Here is a 26,620-nt window from a genome sequence, read left to right as displayed (position 1 = left end):
ATTATTTACTATTGTCAAACTGCATAAATTCATGTTGTGCTTTACTACTGAAATAAACAGGGTGTGAACTTTTATCAGTTTTATGTCTCTGTGAAGCCTAAACAGTTAGAGTTATATCAGCAGATCGAACCCCTTTTTAGAAGTATATATTTAATATATATACACCTTGATATGTCGTCGTCCTATAAGCGGTCAATGCGCTGACTGGAGATACACGCCTGTGGTGGCGACGCAACACACTGTAGTTTTCTGTAACTAGTATATAGTCGATATTACTACTGAATAAACTCATCATAGATAACAGGATTAAAATTTTATATTTACGCCTGACGCGCGTTTCGTCTACAAAAGACTCATCTAGACGCTCGAATAAAAAAACATGTTTAAAAGGCCAAATAGAGTACAAAGTTGAAGAGCATTGAGGACCAAAAATTTCCAAAAGTTTTGCCTAATACAGCTAAGGTAATCTATTCCAGAGGTAGAAAAGCCTAAATTTTTCAAAAAATGACAGTTATCAGACTGTATATGTTTCTAAATATTTCATGTCTTTTAGGTGTACATTAGCTTATACATGTAACTATGTTTAAGGCTTCGATAGCAGCTGTATCACAGCGGAATAAACGCACACTGGAGTGATACAGCAGGATAAAACGCATATGACAGTTTTTCCACGATGTGTTTGTCGTTCAACCGTTTAATTCCAACAACAATTATTTTACAAATGTTTGTTATTATGCAAAATGAAAAGCTCGAACACATGAAACGACTGAAAAACAACAGTCGTATGCATGTGTTAGCTCATGGATTTTTCCATGCTTAAAACGATGGATAAAACCTGACTTAAAAGCAAACCAAATCTTTCACCTATATGAAAGTCGCCCAAAATAATTCAATTACATTGACAATGATGTGCAAACAAAACAAACAAACATAACGGACACAAATGTCACAAAAAGGTGCACATCAGTCAACCGAAAATAATGGCAAACAAGAGAGCATACACAGACACACAACCACACACCCACACACACATACCGAAGACTAGAATTCAAAACCACATAGAGCACAAAAGGCGTGTGCAAACACTTCTCCATAACTGGAACTAAATTTGTAAAAACAGCTTTGTTATCAAAGAAACTTATAGGAATACCAACGTTGCTACGTGAGATTTTCCCATTAATGCATGTTACAGTTCTGGTTGATATCTCTGTTTATTTATATTAAAATAACATTGACCGTACCTTTTATCAAAATTTAATGATTATGAACAACCTTTAGCATAATCTGTTTGTTTAGAATATAGACATTTGAATGATTGTTCTGTTTATTTTGTAGATACTACATCAAATGGAAGACTTATCAAAAGTTGATATCTAAATCAGATTATCATGAACTTTTATCATAACAAATCACGTGACTGTGACACAAATTACATAGTTGATAACTCTGTCTGTATTGATGAGCCTTAATAGATTTAAATGACCTTGATTGCTTATTCAAATTCATGTACTTTATTCATTTATATTGACGGGAACGATTTGTTTTTATCTCAAATCTCTAAAGTTATTTAGTTAATTTCTGAAAATTTTAAAATTCAGTTGTCATGCTCTTGTTGTGTCTTGAAATACGGTTGTCCTGGTCCTTGTAGTGTTTTTAAATTCAGTTGTCATGCTCCGTGTAATGTTCTGGAAAATATGATGATTAAAATGACTAATTGTGACAACCAATGCATCTTTGCAACTTTTGTGATATCTTAAACATTTTCAGAATTCAAAGTTTTTTTTAACTATTTGAATATTTAAACTTCTACTCTTTACCGTTGCTGTTCACTTCGATCAAAAGTATACGTTAAAGCAGTACTTTTAAATGTTGTAAAATATTATAATGACCATTGATTTTCCTCCGTCATTGACGGGTTGTGTACTGAAACTGCGAATACTTAGTATTTTATCAGTTTCAGTCAATTCATTAAGGAGGAGTTGTGCTTTTGGACGAACAGAGTGATTTTACTTCTTTTCAGAGTTTTTGTTAACAGTTAATGCCGTTAGTTTCTATTCTGTGTTTATGGAATGTTGTATTTGAGAAAAAGTGTTTTAAAGTGCCAAAAACGTCAATGTTATGACTTTGTATGTTGGATATCTATCACACAACAGCTTGGTTTAGTACATGTTCAACAGAAATACAGCATTAACTTCTTGTTTTATCGTATTTCGTCAAACATTTTATAAAAATTAATCAAAATAGAAATTTTTCCCGTTTGCAGTTTAATAATAGAAGGATTACCTATGTTACATTTAGATAACATGTAAGTGCATGTAAATTTCAAAAGTCCAACAATATACTAAAGATGAATTAATTAAATATACTTAGTGGCATTTTGTTTTTTACTTAAGACATATACTATACAACAGTATGTGTTATCAAGACAATGTGGTATGCTTGGCGGTGTAATATTTCATGTTTATGTTTTTTGGTATATACTCCTAATTGTGTCAAGTTTATTTTTAACCTAAAACCAAAATAATATTACGATGTTTAAAAAGTTATTCACCTTTGAATTAGACACAGTGACTCCATCACGACTCCAACTCGACCACTAATTGAATACATATTCGATTATTCCGACAAGTTCACGATATCTACACGATCTTTACTCGTCTTACTAGACCAAATCAACTATTCGTGAACTCAGCTCGATCTCGATAAAACCCGATCGCCCTGATTGTATAGGATATAGTCGAGCATGGCGTCGCTTTTACTCTTCTTTGGTAATGACCCTTTGTAACGTTATATGCAAGCGAGAGCATAAATGTCCCATTGACACATTCTCCATTTATTTGGTTAGATTCAGTAGTTCACAGGAGGTCTCAGTAAAATCATACATTTAATATATCTACATGGAAATAAAGCAGTTGGATTTGTGTGCAAGGTTGTCAGAGCTCCAGAGAGACAGTTTAATAGCTGTGACGGAGCGTGAAGAGAGCGTAGAAGACGAACACGATGGCGCAGACAGCAACCGGCGCTAAGACATCTAGGCGAGCCAACTGCTGACACGGCCACAACAGTATTGGCAGAATGGGATACTTACAGGAGCTCAACAAAGAGAACCCCAATGGTTATACAAACGTCCTCAAAGTGAAGTAGGAAAATGATATTTTATGGTAGTTTTCATTGCTCTTTTCGTGAAATGACGCCACCAAATGATAATCACCGGATTGGTACTTATGTTAAATAGACATATACATGTACATAAATTTTACCACCCCCTTTTCTATTTTTACAAATTTAGCTTACAGTTAGTGTCATATATGTGCATATGTATGTTATAAGTATTTTCCATAGATTTGATTTTCAGTTGAATTGTTAAAGATAATTTCATTTTCAATTGGTGTATCCATGGCAATAACGTGCATGTATTTGCTAAAACATATTGCAAAAAGGGGGATCACCTATTTCCCTAAAATTGGCCAATAGTAGAATTTCAATCCATTGGAGTGAAACCTTGTCTGAAACTGAAACTGAAGCTTGTTACATCTCTATCTATCGTTAGATTTTTTGTGATCTGATGATTTAGAGATGATTTTAGACACGTGTTTCGACGATTTTTTGTGCGTTTATAATAAATACAAATTAAAAACCGATTCAGGCAATAGTAATTCAGAAAACAATTCAGAGACTATTTATGTAATGTTTATTTCGATTTTCAGTCCAAGTTGAAAAATTCGCAGCTGTATGCAACATTTTATAACCATCGGTGATTGTTTACTTAATGCTATTATTAATTCCAAGTATCCAGGTTGGTATTTTATTGTGAATGCAAGTTATGTTGACGTTGAAATTAATTATAGGTAATTGATTGATTGATTGATTGTTGGTTGCTTAACGTCCAGTGGCAAATATTTCATGCATATTCAGGACGAGAACAAGTTCACAATAAATACAATAGGTAGGTTGATACAATAGAGGCCATCTGGGATGATGGTCAGGGAAATTTGGACTGCCACTGGAAAATGAGGGTATATTGGATAGGGTCAGAAATTTTGCCTTGCAACAGGCCACCTACGGACCCCTCAAAGAGTTGTTGCAAGGGTTCTTAACGTGCAAAGAGCGTGGCACTCTCTTTACACGAGTCATCGGATTTAACGTCCCCCTTTTGACCGGACGTGACTGCGAACTTGATACATTCCGCACAGCCAAACGGACGCCCCACTTCGGCAAGCGTTTTACTGCCGGTCGGGAGAAGACCAAGTGACCATATTTCTATTCCCCAGTCACCCTTGGGGATAATTATAGGTAATAAAAAAAGTATTTTTTATAAGCATTTATAGGGAATAACTAGTAATTTTACAAGTAATTCAAAATGATAACAAAAGCAAATGTATGAAATTCAAAATAATGACCCAAGTAAGTGTAATTAAGATAGAAGTTATGCATTTGTTATGATTTTTTTGTCGTATAACACACCGAGGGTGTAATGATTGATCAAATGAAAGACCGACCGCAAACATTTTTTTTTTAACTTGCCTTTACTTTACAATTTTCGTTACTACCTATTTAAATATTCGGCGGCGCGGAGAAGTCGATATGGTGAGTGGTTTGCTCGTAACCATAGCCTCACACATGATAACAACCGTGTAAGAAGCATGTATCCCGAGTTGGTCTATATAGGGTGAAATATTTTAGACCGTGAAATTGTAAGATAATGCATCAAAGGTCTGCATAAGCGTAATTTATTTTAGGAATTAAGGATACGACCTGTTGAAGTCTTTTCTTTTTTTATATCGTTGGGTTATTGTCGCATTAACTCTCGTTTCCTTTATTAAATTTTCTAACTTTATAGACATTTCTTGAAAATTGAAAACCAACTCTACGACAGATCCAGAAACCCTTCACTGGTGATCCAATAGATGGATCTGTCGTAGAGTTGTCACTTGTTTAGACGTACTTTTATATATATATATAGCAATATATGTTTATATATAAATATAAACAAGACTAAATTGAAAACAACGTTCAAACCTATGATTGCGTTGGATAAAAAACCGCATTTTTATACGTGTGCATGCAAAACAAATTTCTTGGTAGAGGGGTCTAAAGATACAGCACAAACAACATTTTTCAAACGATCAAAAAAAGTGAAAAGTTTATTTTAACAAAACGCATTTGACTAACAGGTCGAACAACGGATGTTCTTAAACCTGCTGACTGCCATTGGCTATTGCCAAATAAACAGATCACCAGATGTGATATAAATATATACATATATCTGGGAAGAAAAATTGATGATGAAATTTCATCCCGATAAATGCAAGGTACTCTCTGTCACAAAGAACGAAACACCAAAGACATAGACATATATATATATACTCGCCATAGTCACTTTTATATTAGATGGGTATAGACATAATTCTCTGATATTGAAGGTTGGATTATTGATAATGAATGACAGGGTGTCCGTTATCTTTACTGTTTGTTCTCGCTGTGAAAGTAATGACAATCAAGATAAAGGAAAACAATTTAACTTAAACGGATTAGAAATATAACTAGATAGGGAAAACAATACTCTTAAAATCTGCCAATTTGTTAATGATACTGATAAACTTCGTCTTTCAAAAAAGATGTCTCTTTTACAATGAATGTATATCAATATTTATGGAATTTACTTTGGCTATAACAAAAACAATTGTTCAAAATTTCATTGAAAACGAAGGTATTGTCTGATTGATGTAAAAGAAATCTCAATTATGGTGAAAATAGTTGTCACGAAATCACTTGTATTGCCAAATCTAACAGACATACAGTCCAACACTATCAATTTAACACATGTCATGGGTAACATCTCTTTGTTCTTAGTGTGATATAATCTGGATAATACACAGCAAATGTGTACAATAACTACCTCAGATATACTGCACAGTTCAAAAGTACTCTTACCTTTAGGGGGCTGACCCTGGATTTTGAAAGGGATGTAATTCCATAACATTTTTAAAATATCACCGAGTGTAGCGAGACTAAAAACAATTTTTGACGATTTTATGATAAAACATGATATAATTTCCAATCAAAGGATGGGACATAAAATATTTTATAATATTCTGTGTACAATGTAAATCTGAAATCAATGTTTCACAGTCAAACCAAATAATAATTATTTTTTTTGTAATTTCTGCCAGAAAAGAAATGTATTTTAGAATATCCAAATAAATAAAATCTTGGATTAGTTTCGTGCTCAACAGAATTTATTACGACTGTAATGTATGCCGTTTAAGTGACTATTTTGGGATCGAATTTAATGAGAATCATATTTAAGTTTGAATCAAATATTTATCAAAGGTACCAGGATTATACTTTAGTACGTCAGACGCGTGTTTCGTCTACTAAGACTCATCAGTGACGTTCATATAAAAAAAATTATAAAGCCAAACAAATACAAAGTTGAAGAGCATTGAGGATCCAAAATTCAAAAAAATTGCGCCAAATACGTCTAATGTAATCTATGCCTGGGATAAGAAAATCCTTAGTTTTTCAAAAAATTTAAATTTTATAAACAGGAAATCATAACGTCGTGGTGGTGGTGGTGGTAAGGGGGGGATAAGCTGCAGATCAATCCGATTTTGTTAAAATGCGACATGTCTTCAAAAATTACTATAGTAGAAAAAAATGGGAGAGGGGAGGAGGAGTTAAAGATTAAAAAGTTAAACATTTTTTTCTGTTTACTTAATATTTTTAATTTAGGTACATCTTCACATGGGAAATTCGACTATTCATATGTATTACATATGGATAGTCGACTTTCCCATGGATAGAAACAAATGCGTGTGTACGTCTCTCATCGGTCAATCTTCCTCTAAGCATATTATTGAGGGAAAGAAAGACAATTAATCTATACACAATAACAATTTTAGTTATGATTTTTTCATACACCAAACGGAACTAAAACTGTAGGAGATGTAGGTTATACGCCAACAAGACAGCAACCAAACGACAAAAACAAAATAAGAACATCTAGAAGGCAACAAATAGTATAGTTTTCAACACATTATGTCAATTTCTAATTCGTCTCTAATTTATATAAAAATTGTGATTAAACTTAACAGAAAAGATAAAAAAAAAAAATACCATTAAATCACCATTCTCCAAATAACGTCACATTTTTTTACAATTTTGAAGAAGCCTAAATATGAAGAAAGTTAATAATTTAATACTTACCAAATTTTAACTACATAAAAGCGTGTTTCCCCCTTTCTTTATCCTACAAGAAACTTTCCTAGGAGTCGTGATTTGCGGAATATCCTACGCATATTTTCAAAATGTTCACGTGAATTTATGTCGTCATGTGTTAAAACAGTTATTGGCCAATCAAATCAGTATATATCATTTAATCTGCACGATCGGGATGACCCTTTAACCCGAACTCCTACGTCGTTCCGGTTAATTAGGGTCGCCAGAGCAGTGCAGATTAAATGATATTTACCGACTTGCTTGGTCAATAAGTATAACATAAAACACATAAACACGTAATTACAAGATTTATAATCCGTAATATACAATATTATATGGAGAGGCAAAACGGGAAACCATTCCAAACCTAGATCTCAGACTAGGAGCTTTGGTGACCTTCTTTCACATCTTCCTCTTCCTCTAGGGTTACATTACATTATAACTATTCTTTTTTTACTTCCTGATATTTTTGAAAAATGTTAGTAGAGAGATTATGCACTTGACAACGGATGCATAAATATATTTTCTCCAATATACATACTGGCATGGTCAAAATCAGTCTGTTCCTATTGTATTCTACAACTACTTTAAAACTATTGCATCTAAGGATACATTGTATTCTCAGTTATGAAATAAAATATCTGAATATATAAAGTTTCATATCTTATTATTACTAAAATAATCCACGCCGGAGAAAATGGGTCTTGCAGGCTGTCAGTGGTCTGTTCGGGTCCCTGGTAATGGTTGGTCTTACATAGACAATCAAAACTAGTATATGATTTAACAGTCAGGTAACACGGTGGTCACCTATTTAAAATCTTTCTATACTCAATTTAAGGATATTACCACCATTCCACCTTATAAAACATCGACATAGCATAATAAAAACATCGAAAATATGTTAAAAGTACTGAGACAAACAACTTTACAACCGTCACTAACAACTCTCTTTATTAAGCACAGTCACTAACAATACGTCATTTCTGGAATCACCGGAAAATATCGCCAATTGCGCACGCCTTTACGATATCATTTACCAGATAGAATTTTGATATTTTGATATGACTGTGGAATGGTGGTAATATCCTTAAATTGAGTATAGAAAGATTTTAAATAGGTGACCACCGTGTTACCTGCCTGTTTCCCAGCTCTATTTAAAGTTTCCAGCACTTTCAGAATCATTCTGTAGGATTGTATAGAAATATTTTATGTTCCGTAAGTACCTAATATTGATTCCCGTACGACTGAGGGAGGGTGACCATCTTATTAGATTTTAATTTCCAAATATTTTGTGCAGTATAAAATTAAACTTTTTCACCCGTTTGCTCAATCATACCCAACTATATCAATCCTGTCCAGGACCGATAACTCTGTCGATAAATATAGGCGGGTATACATTGTTGTTCAAATCAGATCAATTGTATTATATGTCTCTGTTAAAATGTTTACAATAACAACCTTTATGTACACAAGTTTAACTTTCAATATCGATTTATTTAGTGCCTGGATAATGCTTAAAATATTGAATTAATAAAACAAACAAACAAGCATTAGCCTTTCAAAAAGGGCTAGTCGACTCTTAGCTGATGAAAATATAAAGTGCTCTCGCTTTGTTGATTAATTCATTTACTAGAATTGCCGCGTGGATCAATCAACAAATTTTACCATACATGTGAGGTCACATGTTATGAAGTAGTATATATCGTTTAACGTTGTTGTTTACGAAACTACAGAAGATTCGACTATTTATAGATAAAAGTTACCTGTGTACCAATATCATGAATATGCATGATTAATTACCAGGCAAAATCTAATTGCTAAAATAGAGAGGACAAATCCGATACCCTACGGGATTGAAGGACATTTACTAGATTTTGATTGTCCTAACCAATCAATAAACTTTGATTATTCACGTCTCGTAATATCTTCCAATCAGGTAGCAAGAAAAATTCACGCACTGACTGTCCATCGTTCAATTCTTAATATCGACTCCTAGGAGTCGATTATAAATGACAAAATCATATGCAATGAAGTCTCGGTTAATTTTCTATAAAATAAAATAAAAATCTATTTAATAGAAAATTTAAATCAATTATCGAAACACAAATATTTGATAATTTTTTTAAGCAAAAATCAATTTTTTAAAGATATTCTCATAATATTCATATTGATACATACTTCTTCTGATGTGTACACGGGGAAGATACTATATTTGTACATTTATGAAAACTGTTGTATATCACAAAAACTAAACTCTAGTAGTGCATGTATACTCAGGATGTAAATGTCACCTGGTAGCTTTTTGGTTTGCACGTCTTCCTGACAGTATATTGTTATGTAACATTATAACCCAAGTCAGATTTCACCTGTTCGTCAAGGGACATTAGATTTTGAAGGTTTAGAATATTTATCTATAATAATTGTTGGGCATTAGTTTTTTTTCTCTTGAGACGAAAACATTTTTTCTTCTAAAAGAAATATATAAATATATTTTCTAAAGAAAGATAAATTATACAGAAAACAGGAAAAACACCTTTAAAAAAAGAAGCCAAAAATGTTATTATACATTTCAGTGTTAACTATTTTCTGGGAACATTATATATCCCGGATATCTGTCAAAATATATGTTCCCGTGTCATGTTTTAACTTTACATTTAAAATAATTTATTTTTCATTAAGAAATTTTTAAAACAGTCATATCAAAATATCAAAAGAACACCAAAGAAACAGCACAGATTCTGCATGAAAAATGCACGACGGTTTAAATTTAATTCAATTAAGGATTTGTATAGTAAGTCTTACTTACAAATCTTTGATTTAATGCAACATTCCCATATACATCATCCACGATAATTTTGAAAAAATCCCGAAAGTCATTTTTTTCTAAAACGATGTTGGTTGGATGGAATTTGCTCTAAAATTAAACTGTTTTAAGTAGAATATTTCGCCAGATATATGTTTTAATATTATGAATCGATTTGCAAAGTATAACTTTTATTTACCGAATTGGTGAATTTGAAGTACAAGTAGACATACATGTAGGGTCGCTAGATTTTAACATTAAGTCAACGGGGAAATAACGAGAAAAAGTACGATTTTTACGAATCTCTAGGGACGTAATTTAATCAAAAATTAAACTGTCAGAACCAACAATTTTAGATAGAATTATGTTCGAATACCAAGGATTGAGTTGCAAAAATTAAAAAACGAGTCAAGTTGATGAGAAAATTGAACTTTATTGAAGCACTTATGCATTTTAATGGAACAAACTAATTCAAAATGGCCGCTCTTCATACGTCACCAAAGTCACGTGATATCTTACTTAGTTGGATATGATGTGTTGGAAGTGACGATGCCTACATTTTGGTCAAATGGTGATGGAAATCACATGACAGATTCAACTAAAAACCGTATCCTGGAACTGCTGTATTCTTTAGCGTTGTCACTACTAACATTATCCCCGTCACCGGCACCGTATTTAGTAGTCAAAATAATTATGACGTCTTGAAAGGCTGTTATATTGTTTTGCTTTATCGTCCTACAGCGACGTCATAACGCCGAACTCATATTTTCAGTTGGACTTTTAGAGAGAATTTACTGCTTTATTAAAACGTTTAGCTAATTTCTCCTTATGATGCTTCCTTTTAGGAGTATAAAATATATTTTTGCACCAAACTCGGTAAAATTTGACAGATCTTTTTCAGATAATATAACACCAACATTCCAGAAATTCGGGTGTGTCAAATTTTAACGAGTTTGGTGCACAATTTATTTTATACTATCCTAAAAAGAAATTAGATTAACGTTTAAAAAAAGCAGTAGATAATCGTCCGCCTCGGATGGAATTGTAACTTAATTTATCATTACTTTAGGAAATTATTGGGAACATTTTGCACAAACAAACACATAAAAGGTAAGAATTTGTATATATGCAAAAACGTCTAGCATTCAATGATAATTTTATGGCTAAATTTGCTCTCAAAGATGAAAGCAAGATTTCCTTTCAAAATCCAACTAAAAAAGATGGCTTCAGCGTTATGACGTCGCTGTAAGGCGTCACGTCAAAGCAAAATAAGTTTTAATAGCCTTTCAAGACGTCATAATTATTTGGACTACGTTTTTAGCATCGTCACCGGCAACTCGATTTCGCACTGGCACCGAAAACCTTAAATAAAAACAAATTTCAACTTTCAACGCTTGACTGTATTTATCACTTCCCATTCTTTGTCAACCCAACAATCCGTCGGTTCTCTGTTGTTGTTTTTGCTTTTATAACAATTTTTGACAGAGCTTGTTACCTATCGAAAGTATAAAAGCAAAAACAACAACAGAACCGACGGATTGTTGGTTTTACAAAGAATGGGAAGTGATAAATGCAGTCTAGCGTTGCAAGTTAAATTTGTTTTTATTTTTGGTCGTCGGTGCCGGTGCGAAATCGAGTAACCGGTGACGGTACTAAATACGGTACCAGTGACGGTGATAATGTTAGTAGGACAACACTTAATAATTTGCAGTGACTTTGCTTAATAAAGAAAGGGTTAGTGACGGTGGTAAAATTGTTGGTCTCGGTACTTAAGAGTTATAGAATTTTAAAGAAAATGAGAAATGCCTACTCGAGGATTTCCTTTATTTTCATATCATGGGTTTGTCATGGGGCATTGACAACAAATTTAATAATCATTCCAAAAGTTGAAGTGTTGGTTGCATGGAAACCTGTTACTTTGAATTTGCTTGAAAACGTGAAAAATGCTCGATGAAAAGTCCATTTTTTCCTTTTGTAACCACTTTCATTGTAACAGAACGGAAACATATATCCCCAGTTTTTCTTTTGCTATTAAAATATTATATAGCAGTGTTTCAAAATAAGTTTGAAGGTTTGGAAAGTTCTTTCATCTGAAGTAAAAATTTTGAATTTTAAAAATTGGAAGTTTTTCCAAAAACAAAATAACCCATTTTTATAGCTCCAATTTTTTTATTCCATATTTTGTGGCATAAACGAATACCACCGTTATGAAATATTGCATCTGATGCATTCTTGATAAAAAAAAATCTCAGAGGTTATATTTTTATTTATTTTTTTAATTTTGATTGAAAAAGGGTCACTTTTTATTTATTTATTTTTTTTATTTTTTTTTAATCTTATAAAAAAAAATCAGACACAAATGTTGTTCATGTAATTATTTCATATTAAATGATCGGTAATTTTCAAGCAATAATAAGAAAACGAATTACGCACATTCTGATACCTTACATGCATGTAGTCAATGATAGTTAAATATAAATATCCTGTTATCAATATGTTTCAATCGTGTAACGCAAATGCTGTTACATTTTGAGGGCACTTTACCTGGAGAATCTGTAAAAACCTAATTATTTTTATGTCCTTTCTCATTTAATTATACTTTTATTGTTTACAGTGGTTATAATTTTGCGGAGGTCAAGTACTCCTTCATGTTCTTGTGCTTCCGATAATTAATTATAGGCGTCGCGGTCTCTAGCAATTGTATCATTTTCTATCAATTGCCAATGTTTTCTTGTTCGTTTTCCCAATTGTTTGAGCGATCTATTCTTTCTATAAGGAATTCTTGAAGGTTAAGTATATCCTGTAAAATTTATTTTATATGTGTAATGACGTGCGTTTGCTGACCCTGTTTGTGATCATAACGAAAAAAAAATTCTTTTTCGTGATTTTTGTGAAAACAGGTTTGAATTGATATGTTTGTGAAGATCAGATTCATATTGCTATTGAGTTGCTGATAATCTCTCATCTATAGTGAAATTCTTTCAAATATAAATCAATCTCCTTTTTTTTATAAGTTATTTTCCAATTGCGAAAAAGCCATCTCAGAGATGATATCTATTGTATTCAGTATATTATGCTTGTGAATCAGTATCCTTTTTAAGTATGTCTATTAGGTTTATAATTTGTAAATCAATCTCCTTTTTTAGAAGTTTTTTTCTAATTGCGAACAATAATCCTCTCAGAGATTATCTAAAACCAATAACCTTGTATATCTACAATCTGCTAGGCACTATTAACAAAATAAAGAGGATAAGAAACATGCGGTAATGTGTTGTGTCGTGATTGGTTGACAGAAAATAGGCGTCATTCGTAGAGAGACCACAGCTGGGGTTCGTTTGTCTTATGTGTCAGCATCATATCTAGTACCGATGTACGTCATCAAGTATATGACTAGAGATTCCCATAGTCAAATTATTTGTCTATTCATGTATTTAGAGAATAGATTAATTAAAAACTTGCTGTAGTCCTTAACTTTCTTTTTAAGACTTATGATGTTATGCTATTGTTTCAGAAAAAAAGAGAAGGTTTGGATCTATTAAAACGTTTATCCCGCTGCAATTGTTTGCACCTGTCCTAAGTCAGGAATCTGATGTACAGTAGTTGTCGTTTGTTTATTTTATTTATACGTGTTTCTCGTTTTTCTTTTTTTATTTTATATAGATTAGACCGTTGGTTTTTCCGTTTGGATGGTTTTACACTATTAATTTTCGGGCCCTTAATAGCTTGTTGTTCGGTGTGAGCCAAGGCTCCGTGTTTAAGGCCGTACATTTACCTATAATGGTTTACTTAAATTGTTATTTGGATGGAGAGTTGTCTCATTGGCACTAACACCACATCTTCCTATATATATTAGTTAAGTTATGTCCATGTGGTATCAACAAAGAAAGTGGTCAAGATGAGCGAATGTCTCAGCGTTGTCTTGGTAAATCAAAAGTTTCCATTTCATTGTTTAAGAACAATGGACATTTCCTATAATAGTGGGAGATATTGTGGAGATAATTGTGCAAATCGTGATACAAGCATGAAATTTGGTATAGAGGTTGACTAAACGATAATTTAAAAAAATCATCTGCTGGCCATCAAAAATTTTCATTTTTTCAAGATGGCAACCGCTCATTTTTTTAAAAATGGCGTGATATTCAATTCGCTACATTTCGTAAATCCTTCGAAAGTTTTGCTATAGGTATAATCCAAAGTCAATTTTGATAAAACGAAACTAACAGTTCCTAACGTACGATCAAACAATACATAAAACACGAAAAAGTTACTTCCGGTTCCAAAATGGTGGTAAAAACGTTGAAAACGGCTATATTTCGTAAGTCCATTGCAAGCTGTGTTGTAGGTGTAATCCAATGGAAGTTTTGATAAAACGTAGATTACTGTTCCTTAAGTACGATGAAACAATACATTCACGACGAAAAAGTATCTTCCAGTTCCAAAATGGCGACAACACGTTTAAAATTTCATTATTATTTTTTTTTTATTTTCTTCTAATTTAAAAGAGTTATCACTTAATTTGTTAAGTTCAAATACCTAGTTTGGTTAGAAAAAGGCAGTTTGTATTCCGTTGTGGCTTGGAATTGACCATTGCTGACTACCAATCGGTAAATGTGTCAGAATTTGGATCAGTTGATGGCAAATCACACAATGTTTCAAGTATACCCATTTGCTGCGATTTCATAACTGTTTAAAGTCAGATCTGTAGACAAAAACAGAGAAGTAATTGTGTTTTCATGGATAAAGATATCTTCCAAGTCAAACTATCTACTTTGACAAGAAAAAAATCACTTTTCATGTTTTTCAGCTTTGGTTTTTCACATAGCCATTTCCAGTTTCATTTTAAGGCTACAATAGAAAATAGTTCTTTTTTATCTGATTATAGAATGCAGATTTTCCTTCGTTTTGCATTACTTAAGAAGATCTTCGAACTATTCGGACCCGATATCTTGGAGTTTATATATACATATCTCACCTGCCTCCGAGTCAATAATTTTCTTTAAAAAAAACTTTTGTACAAATCTTACGACTGTTCTAGAAGAAAGTAAAATCAGAAGATTGATTTACAAACTCGGTTATTGTGGTCATCACTTTAGAAAGCCTTTGACTCTTTGAAAAAATCCTTTTGTGTTTTCGTTAGAGTCTTCATGATGGAACATGTTCCCTAGTCAAACATAGAATTGATACAGCTGGGGTTGCTCCTATTTAACAACAACTAAGAAGAACACCAGTAGCATTAGCTAATGAAGATAAGAAGAACAGGGGATAATCCAGCCATCTAAATCATCTTGGGCTTCCAATGTCGTACTTGTTCGGAAGAAAGACAACACTGTTAGGTGGTGCTAAGATTTCAGGAAACTTCATGTTTTGACCATTAAGGATGCCTATCCTTTACCTAAGATAGATATGTCTGGATTGTATGGCCTCTGCATCTCTATTTAGTTGCCTTGATCTTTAGAGTGGTTATTGGCAGTTACAGTTGGAAGAAAAAGATCAGCCAAAAACAGCGTTCATCATAAAATATTGATTGTACGAATACTGTAAAATGCCATTTGGTTTGTGTAACGCACCAAGCATGTTCCAGAGATGTATGGAGCTTATCGTCAGATGATTACAGTGGAAGACCCTTCTTATATATCTTGACGATATTATCATCTTCAGTTCAGACTATGAAGAGCATTTATCCAGACTAGACGAGGTATTTCAACGACTCATCAAGGCTGGTTTGAAACTGAAACCATCCAAATGTAACCTGATGAAGAGCGAGACACTGTATCTTGGACATATTGTAGGAAAAGATGTCATAAAACCAAACCCTAAGGTTATCGAGAGTGTAAAAAACTGGAAGGTACCAACATCAATGAAAGAAGTACAGAAGTTCCTGGGCCTTTGCAACTATTACAGGCAATTTATTAAAGGTTTCAGTGAGATAGCTATTCCATTAAGTCATTTGACTAGAAAAGATGTCACTTTTGAAAGGACAGAAACGGCTCAGAAAAGTTATGATAATTTGAAAATAACCCTTTGTACCAGTCCAGTTTTAGCATACCCACATCCAGATGGAAAATATGTCCTTGACACAGATGCCTCCAACATTGGTATTGAAGTAGTGCTTCACCAAGTACAAGACGGGAAGGAAAAGGTGATCGCATATGCCTCAAAGAAGTTAGATAGATTCACCAAAGATACAGCGTCACAAGAAGAGAACTCTTAGCCATGGTAACATTTGTCAACCAATTCAGACACTATTTACTTGGCAGAAAGTTTATCGTCAGAACGGAAATTGGTCTTTGAAATGGTTATTCTGATTCAAAGATCCACAAGGGCAACTAGCCAGATGGATCGAAACCCTTTCACAGTATGATTTTGAGATACAACACCGTTCAGGCTTAAAACACCAAAATGCTGATGCATTATCGATCTAGACAAGAACATGATGTTCCAGTATGTAAGCATTCTACAAACAATTCTAAAGACACCTGTAAAGCCTGTGAACAGATAAATGAGCAATGGAAAAGTTTCAAGATTGAAGTAGATGATGTAAAGGAACTGAATTATAAAGTCACAGTAAGAGCTGTGGTAACAAGGTCTCAAGAACAGATAGATTAGTTGGACAAATATTCAGTTAAAGAAATGCAGGCGCTCCAAAAAGAAGACCAAGATCAAAAATACGTACACCAATCAAAAAAGAAGGAAAAATACCAGAAAGAGAATTGTGAGCCAGTTTAAGCCCAGCCACAAGGAGATATTGGTTAAACTGGAAGAATATTGAATTGATAGAGGTTATTGTTTATCAGAGATGGATAAATGCCAAAAGTAAATTAAATCATTTACAGTTGATTTTTCCTAAAATAGTGAAGAAGGATATATTGATTTTGAGCCATAGGACCCCTTATTCTGGACACATGGGAGTTAAGAAAACCATAGTGAAAATGAAGACAGTTCTTACCTGGTACAGGATGAGTCAGGATATAACAGAACAGAAAAGAAGTTACTCTGGTACATGCATGAGCATGAAGGTTATAATTTCAAATGGTTTAACTATGTAAAATCCGTGTTTAATGACTGTGGCTTTTGTGAAGTATATAATATTCCGGAGCAAGTTGATTATAATTATATTAAAACTAATGTGAGGCAGCATCTCCAGGACCAGTTTATTCAAAAATGGTTCTCTGATATCAATAACTCATCAAGGGGGGAATTTTATTTACACTTCAAAGAAGAGTTTTGCTTAGAACCATATCTGTTAAAATTGAGGCGGGGTCATAGAGTTAATATATGTAAACTAAGGGTATGTAATACAAAGTTTCCCATTGAAACAGGAAGATGGAGAAATGTACCACGAAATGAGAGACTTTGTCCACTTTGTAAAGCTGGTCTTGGGGATGTGTACCACTATATATGTATATGTACCAATTGTGAAGTTAAAGATTTAAGGGGGAAGTTCATACCTCTATATTATTTAAAATATCCAAATGTTAAAAAAGTACTGGGTATGCTTAAGGTGGTACCCAACACTTTCACTAAAATTAATTTGGCTCGTTTAATTTTCATAAAATGTTGTCGAAGTATTTACTTTGACCCTTTAACAAAAATATGAAAATTTCAAACATTTTGAACCAACCGTTTTGTCAGAAAAATTACACTGGTTATATAGCAATTTGACAAACACTAATTTTGATCATTGAGAAGCTTAATATTCCCTTAACAACACAACGTAATTAAAACGTTCTGCTGATTTTACAGAGTAATCTCCCTGTAGTGTTAGGTACCACCTTAAATATTGTAATAATAATGTGCTGTCTAAGCTGTCAATTTTTATTCATAAGGTAGAAAAGATGCTTGTCTGATTTAAAATTGCAATAAACAAAGCTTTATTTCTGAAGATGTATAATATAAAAATGTATACTGAATGTATTATGAAATATGTTGTGATTTATATTGTGTATAATATGCTCCTGTTACGCAGTCTTCTGCGGCTGTTTTTTTTTTTTAATAAACTATGAAACTATGAACATATACAAAATTGTATCATACGCAACAAAATAAAAGGAACGGGAAAAAAACAAAAGCACATTTGATTGATTATAGAGTGGGATACCCATTAGACAGAATTGGCATAGACATCATTGGTCCACGGACATTAACCAAGAAGAAGAATGAATTTATACTGGTTAAAGGCGATTTTACATGATGGATGGAAGCCTACCCTATACCACATCAGCATGCCGACTTGGTAGCACAGAAACTAGTGATGGAATTTATTGCTAGGTTTGGCATACCACTACTATATAACAAATTGAGGAACTGAAAAACCAAATAAACGAAATGGATGAAGAACATAGGGCAGATAACAGAAGCATGGAAGAAACCCACAAAAAGGAAATATAATAATTGGAAGAAAGACACAAATTTGAATAGAAAGATTGGAAAAGAGAAAAGAAGAGCTAAAGAAAGAATTGAAATCAGCTGAAATGAAATCAGAAAATGAAAACATTTGTACAAAGAAAATTAAAAGTGTAGTGACACTTCCAATAAAAAGAAAACTTTACTACAGATAAACATTTAATTTCCATTAACATTGTTTTTAAAAATTAAAAATTGTTTTATTGTGCATGTATATATTTGCATGAATAAGAAATGTTTCTTAAACATTTTTAAGGAAGAGGTTAATTAAATTTTTCATTTTAATGATTCCTTTTTGGTTAGTGCTAATATTGATTGAATTCATGAATAACTTTTTCAAAACGCTTGATAAATGTTGAATTGTTCATTTATAATTCTGCGGACAAAATTCTTTATTTGACGGGAGGCAGTGTTTTGCTAAAGCTATTTAACTTAATTTACTTTCCTGATAGAAGTAATAACGTTGTTATATGCAAATATGTGTGCAGTTCATTTTTGTATTTCATAATTGTCGCAATATTTTGTAATGATCTTACCGGGAGTTCGTAGCACAATTTTATGTTGTCATTCGCGACTCAGATGTTATGCGGAGTAATTTTCAAAGGAACCGCATAACAAAACATTTATATGTTAAAGTTGTATGGAATTACCTTTTACACATTCATTTATAACGATAATATTTCATAATAGTAGTCTTTTGCTACAAATCGTCCATGTTTACATTGTAACCGTTAACCAGAAGTAGGGAATATCTATTTTTGTGTATTCACTTTGTAAACGAGGTCGAGTAAAATCAGTTTCAAATTTGGATTACCAGCGATCAGCTGGTTTTAGAAACGAACTTCAAAATATATATAACTTCACAGATTAGTTATTTTATAGGTAATGGAACACATAGAGAATATTTAACTACTTTTCATTGTTAATTTCAATACATTTCACATTTATTTCTGTTATAATAATCGGAATATATTTTACACTAGTTTTCATTCATTGCTTTGAAATTGGTAAAGGAGTAGGTCCGGTAAGGACCGATTTTGGCCTCAAATTTCAGGTTCATTTAACGAAAGATTTTGGACACTTTTTAAACACTTAAGTGTCAATTTCAATTGATTCGATTTAATTATGTGAAAAACTGCTTTAGTCATTAAAAACGCTCCGATTCAAGCTCAAATATGAAAAATCCGTGTTCATCCTCAACCTTTATATATGTTATGTAATATTATCAAATACAACTTACATTTCAATATTATGAATGAACACGAATGCGGTCACTTTCATTTAAGACGAAAACCGCCTAAAATTGAACTCAAATGCAAAAAATGTGAAGATTTCAGTAATTTAGCATGGCTTAATGATGCTAGTACCCGATATATGTGCATTTTATTGTCAAAAACAGCCCATATTTATGTAGCAGAAATATTTTACTTTCAAATAAATAGCTTAAAGATTACCTTTTCACAATTTTGTAAAAATGCTATATTGTGGGGCCAAAAAGTGGTCTTACTGAACCTACTCCTTTAACAAACGGTCGGCGCTACACTCTTTTCAGACAGGAACGTGCAAACTGAATTTCAAAATGTTTAGTATACGTATTTTTTCGAAATACTTTTAGAAATTGCAACAGAAGGGACATATAAAAAGCGATATTGTCAATATGGTAAGTCGATTGAATAACCAATCAAGGTCGTGATATTTTTTTAAGGTTCATCAATACATACTGAGATATCAATTATTGTTTTTGTGTCAGAGTCATATGATTTGTCATGATAAAATTCATAATGATCTTATTCAAATATTTACTTTTGATAAGGCCTCCATTTTATAGCGTATTTGCAAAAAATACATCATTCTGATATATTAATTTTTCTCAATAAATTACATACTATCATATACTTTACTGTAGGTAGATCTTACTTAATAATAATTGCAATACCATAATAGGTATTGAAAGATTCATACAATCAATAGGTACATCATTCTGATTTTTATAATGTAACTTGTAAATTATTGAAATGTGCATCCGGCGCTGCAAACTGTGTACTCTTAATGTTACCTCAGTTGGTTAATTTACATTATACATATAACATATATTACTGGTCATAAACATAATACTGAATGACAAAAAAATGTGCCACAGTTATACATTTAATAGTTTTCTAAAATGTGTAAATATAAAGCAACTGTGTGGTGATCACGAAACCAGCCTAGAATGATATCATCACTTAAGATTGAGTTTGTTTAACAATCCGACTTAATGTGATTAAACTTCTGTTCTTCTACTTGACTAGTGCTTTTATTCACAACGAAAATTCAGAGAGAACGACATCATTACCATTCATGAACCATTTGCAAAAAGCAAGTGTATACGAAAAGAAAAATTATATTGCCGGTAAAAAAAAGTAAGCATGAATAGCAACAGAGGCAAATGAATGATTAATCTGAAAACAAACCTCCATCCTATCAGATAAAAGAGAGGCAAAAGTTACAAGAGGGAAATTAAAACGCATACGTCACCATATAAAATTCATATAGTCATTCTATAAGAACCCTTGTCTGAGCTTTTATTTAACGTTTAAATTTTTAAAGTATTTAAAGTTGGACCAGGTGCATAGATACGGTAATCAGGACTTGTTTTGTTTACATCACCAAACAGGCGAATCCATACTCAGTCGGGGTGGTACAAATAGGAATACATTTAGGAAACAAAAATACAATCGGGTAAATGTCTGGGTATGTAAAGAACTAAGACTATGACATCATGTTATATTCACTCGTTTAGACAAAATAATATCGTAAAGGCCAAACATACTCTTGATAGTAAATATAAATTAAGGCAACAATAGCTTTGAAGCTGCTACCCAGACATTATAAAAGATCACCAACATTTACAGTTTAGTCCATGTGTCGTATTATCCGTTTGACATGGCTTGGTTTTATGGTTTCCGCCAGTGTGTTGTTGTGGTGTGCTCTTTTTGTGTGCTTTTCTTTCGTTTTTGCTAATGTGCTGTAGCATCTTGATATCTTTGTTAACATATTGTGTTTGTTTTTATAGTGATGTATCTTATAACACAATGTTGACTGCTGTAACCCTTTTTTTGTTATTTTTACCTCTTATGTATATTTATTTTGTTCACACATTGTCAATATAATAAAATTTTATGCGACTGTCATACATTTGAGAGAATTAACTACCTATAGAACCAGGTTTAGTCCAAAATTTTCGACATAAGAAAATGCCTGTATCGAGTCAGGTTCATGACAATTGTTTTGATTTGCTTTGTGTGTTTCTGCATTTAAATTAGCCATTTGTTAAGGGTCTTTCAGATTTGAATTTACCTTGTAGTTAGTTACTTTTGCTATTTAACTTTGTACCGATATTCTCATCTCGTACTTTTGAAATGGAAGAGCCAACAACTACAAATAACGTTAAAAACGAACAGAGGGTTCGCATGAACACCAAAAAGGAGAGCAACCTAAGGAACCGATAGAGCAATTCTCTCTTGCTATGCATGCATGACTCGTCAATAGGATAACATGTTTTATGTTGAATTCAGTCATTCTGTCCTCATAACCTCGTTAGATCATTGTTTGAGAATTGGGCACATTCTACTCAAAAACGTGATCATGTACGTTTGTAACTCATCAACTTGACACGAACGCTCCTTGTGGTGCAGAAGTATACTACTAGGTTATAATCTACGAGTTCAATAGATTTTTGGCAAATGTATTTATAATCAAAGAACTGTTTATTGTACATACTTTTCCTTGGTAGGTTTGTATCGATAATTGCTCCACATCAAATAAATAAACATGATAAGCATAAAAGCAATGATTTTTTCTTGCTCTACAAGAGTTTTCAAAGTGTTCTCAATATCAAAAGACAATAGATAAAACTTTGTTTGAATTTTAATATTTTTATCAACTATTTTTTGTTACATATATAATATTATTCTATGAACTCAAGGTCTATTCATTCTATTTATTTACGAAATGCAACAAGGGGAGTTGTTTCATTCGAGCTGGGTAACTATTCTAGCAATCTTTGATTCAGGAGTTGTTGATCCATCTTTTGTTAAGATTAATCCACCTCCAATACAAAGAGTACCAATACCAAATTGACAAATCACAATAAATCCTGCACCTACTAAAAAAAACAAATTACCTGTAAAAAATTTTAATTTTTGCAATTTACACATCACATTGGGACCCACCAAACGGTCGAGATTTGATTTATACATATCGCTTCTGATATCTTCTAGAATTTCATTTGTAAAATATGACGATGTTTTTGCATTTTCTTGAATCGTTTTCTCAATTATGCAAAACATTTCTTCTAACTGTTCATCTGAATCCACTTTTGAGCGATTATTGAAAAACATTACTCTATTACCACATTTTGATAAAAAATCCGAAAAGAACTCCTCTTGGTTTTGTAAATATTGTAAAGGTGTTGTGTCTTCTTTTTCTAAAACATCTCTTCCAGTAAATACTATCATTGTATAACGAAAAGGATTCCCACCAAAAAGATAAAAGAAATCCTGAACGGCCGTCATTTCTTCTTCTGTAAATCTTCCCACCCGCAAAACATATATTATAATGTTCGGTCCTGGAGAAAGCATTTTTAAACAATTAAGTATTTCCAATTTCACTGAGCTTGAGGTTGCATTAGTATAAAAAAAAACCCGGTGTATCTACAAGTCTGATTGTGACTTCATTTCTTTTTGTTTTACCGATCATGCATTTTTTTGTCACTGACGAAACGGAAGGTTTCGCAGTGAAATATTTTTTATTCATAATAGTATTGCCTGTAGAACTTTTCCCGGAGCCTGTCCTTCCAATCAATACAATTCGGATCTCATTATCTAGTTCTACCTGCAAAATGTGAAAAAAAAACATTTCACTTATAAGTAAAAGGATATGTTTCCATATTAAAAATAGAATTGAGAATAAACATAGAGAATGTGTCAAAGAGACAACAAGAGCAGAAACATTAATTTAAATATTTGATATGATTTATACGGCTAAATAAGATTCAATAAGTAGTTATATTATCACCTAATATGCGATATGATATATTAAAGCATAAAAAATCTGGAAAATATCATTTTCTTTTAAGGTCTTTATCATTCTGAGCTTACCATTATAATCACATTTGTTTGACACTATTGCATTATCCTTTGAGTTTCAAACAGAAACATGTGCAAACTGCTAGCAAAGTCCAACAAATTTACAACTCGATCATTGTGAGTCGGTGATAATTTTACATGATATTACTCGACTGTAGTCTGAACCATACTAAAGAGTCTGAACTTGTACTCTACACTTTGTCTTTACCCCATCAAAAAGTCTGAGCTCACACTCGACTAGGCTGAAATAAACTTATTCTCGACCTGTTTGCACTTGTTTTCAATTTCAATTCTTATAAAGTTTACGCCTCAGATTTCTCCCTGTTTTGTAAATTGCTAATAAAACTGGGTTCATCAGCAAAAGTCTCATACATCCATGCTCCGTGGTTTATTAAAATAGAAGTTGCATTTTACATTTCATGTTTATAAAAGTAGAACTAATCGAACAAGCACGTCTGAGTTCTTTGCTTGAACAATAATTTCATAAAATGGCAAGCTATAACTGCCTTTATTATGATTGTTTTTAAATAATCTCTCAGGATTCAAGAGATTCAAAAACAACAAAAAAAACTTTGTAACGTTTGTAGACATTATATGAAAGACTATTTCTGGCGCGTATATAAAAGAAATCAGTGAATGGGCAACTGTTTTTTTCTTGTACTGTTTTACCTTTAGCATATTTGTATAGAATCCAATACAACAGATATATAATCAAAGTTGCAAAAATTTGCCTTTAAATGTTCTAAAAAAAGGATATCAGCATGATTTAAAATATGTGTTAATTTGATTTTATTTTGAACTGAAATAAATACTAAACAATGTTGATGATGATCGTGTTCTAATACAGATAAAAATACTTCATTATTGGCCAATAATTTTCTTGGCTTTCAAATGTTCGGCATATAGCGTTCCTGAAAAAGGTAAATCAAGATAAGCGCTTCGGACGCATGCAATTTAAAACAAGTTGTTTTCATTTTTTAAACTCATTAGCATCCACCTAAATATTGATTATAGAAATCAAAATTGTAACAAATGTCAGACTTGGACTATGAGATGTTATTCAACGATACAACTGTACAAGTTGTGTTTGCTTGCAACATTGTGATGTAGTAGTTTTAATTGAATAGTTGCTTAATATTTTTGACTGGACACGCTCAACATACAGTAAAACATATTGAATATTACGCAGCTGTGCAAGGCTGAGGGTGGATTTTTATTGGGGTTTTTTTGTTTGGTTTTTTTTTTTTTTTTTTGGGGGGGGGGGGGGGGTGGGCGTAGGAGTTACAATGCCCGATTCTTTTTAAAGACCAATGCTTTAGAATAGAGACATATGAATGGGATTAGTGGCTGATTCAGGGGTGTCTGGTGATAGGAACCTCCCTTTTTGTGCGACAATTACATTTGAATGTGGACATATGGCGGGAACCCCATAAATCCTGGGTTGGGGAAGGGGGCAGGAGTTAAAATGCCCGATTCTTTTTTAAGACCAATGCTTAAGAATAGAGACATATGAATGGTATCAGTGGCTGATCCAGGGGTGTCTGGTGATAGGAACCTCTATTTTTGTACGACCAATGCATTTGAATGTGGACATATGGCGTGAACCCAATAATCCTGGGTTGGGACCTCCTCCTTTTGAAAATGGCTGGTGCATCCCTTAGATGTCAACAGTATATCTAGTAAAAGTAGTCTTTAAAAGCCTTTTTTAGAATTTTTTCTCCCTTGGAATTTCTTATTTCTTGTCTTTTTAATATCTTGAACACTTATGAACACAATAGGTATTTTTTTAAATGCTACATAAAATAGATCAAAGTTCTATTGTTATAAGTTTTTTGGATGTAGAGGAAGGGGCTTCAAGACACCACGCTCTTTAAACCCTGTGGTCAAACTCCATTGTTATTTGTAAAAATAAATCTTGTTTGATTTTAAATCGTTTCAAAAATAGAAACCATGAAGTGTAACAATAGAACTGTGGTGTCAACTGATTGAAACAACCCTCGCATAAATTCATTCATGACTTTCGGCTATGTTGTATAGCCCTCAAAATGTCTATCCATTATTTTATTTCTTTGCTTTGAAGGTAAAAAATATTGATCGACACAACCTTGTAGATATAAATCCTTTTCGATTGATTGTACTGCATTTGGAGTTCAAATTGGCAATAAATATTCATGGAAGTTGGCCATGAGTAATATAGGTAGCAGTTATCAGGTTTTCTGCATATTCATAGTGTAAAATATCAGCTGGTCAACATAAAATGAACTGCGCTCACTCGACAAAATTACCTATTTTGACTTTAAGAAAATGCAGACAGCCAGGTAATCGATTTAACGAATTGTATTTGCGTATTTTGCATGACTGAAAAATATTTGATTTTTTTTTCTTTCTCCAGTAAACCGACTGATGAATTGAATACGGGCCAAATTTATCAACGACGGCTGATAATATAAAAAAAGAAGATGTGGTATGATTGCCAATGAGACAACTATCCACAAAAAACCAAAATGACACAGACATTAACAACTATAGGTCATCGTACGGCCTTCAACAATGAGCAAAGCCCATACCGCATAGTCAGCTATAAAAGGCTCCGATAAACTAATGTAAAACAATTCAAACCAGAAAACAAACGGCCTTATTTATGTAAAAAAAAATGAACGAAAAACAAATATGTAACACATAAACAAACGACAACCACTGAATATACAGGCTCCTGACTTGGGACAGGCACATACATAAATAATGTGGCGGGGTTAAACATGTTAGCGGGATCCCAACCCTCCCCCTAACCTGGGACAGTGATATAACAGTACAACATAAGAACGAACTATAAAAATCAGTTGAAAAAGGCTTACCTCATCAGATGGACAAACATATAAGTGGACGTGGCCGGGTACTTATACATCCCGACACAAAAAGACACAATGAACAGATCTGAGAGTACTCGCAGTTAGTGGCTTTGACCTAATACAAAATCATGCATCTAAGATAAGTCCGGGTCAAAGCTGTTAAGGCCGGTTCAACGTATGTAACGTTTCAAAATCGTACATGTTATTAAGAGCTG

The 26,620-nt window shown here is 32.7% G+C and overlaps 2 protein-coding genes across 2 annotated transcripts in view; both read right to left on the bottom strand.

The window, feature by feature from the left end:
* Positions 1-26,620, bottom strand: part of LOC139496111 (uncharacterized) — a 198,761-nt gene that overhangs the window by 111,348 nt on the left and 60,793 nt on the right. The gene's annotated exons all lie outside the window — the stretch shown is intronic.
* LOC139496106 (GTPase IMAP family member 9-like) overlaps positions 22,322-26,620 on the bottom strand; it is a 32,870-nt gene continuing 28,571 nt past the window's right edge. Inside the window, exon 3 of the transcript XR_011657542.1 lies at positions 22,322-23,302. The gene's annotated coding sequence lies outside the window, so the exon portion shown is untranslated. The remainder of the gene's footprint in view (positions 23,303-26,620) is intronic.

This window comes from Mytilus edulis, chromosome 11 (assembly GCF_963676685.1).
Source record: "Mytilus edulis chromosome 11, xbMytEdul2.2, whole genome shotgun sequence".
Taxonomy (NCBI): domain Eukaryota; kingdom Metazoa; phylum Mollusca; class Bivalvia; order Mytilida; family Mytilidae; genus Mytilus; species Mytilus edulis.
The sequence above is the reverse complement of the archived record's forward strand: the minus strand, read 5'-3'. Positions and strand labels throughout refer to the sequence as shown.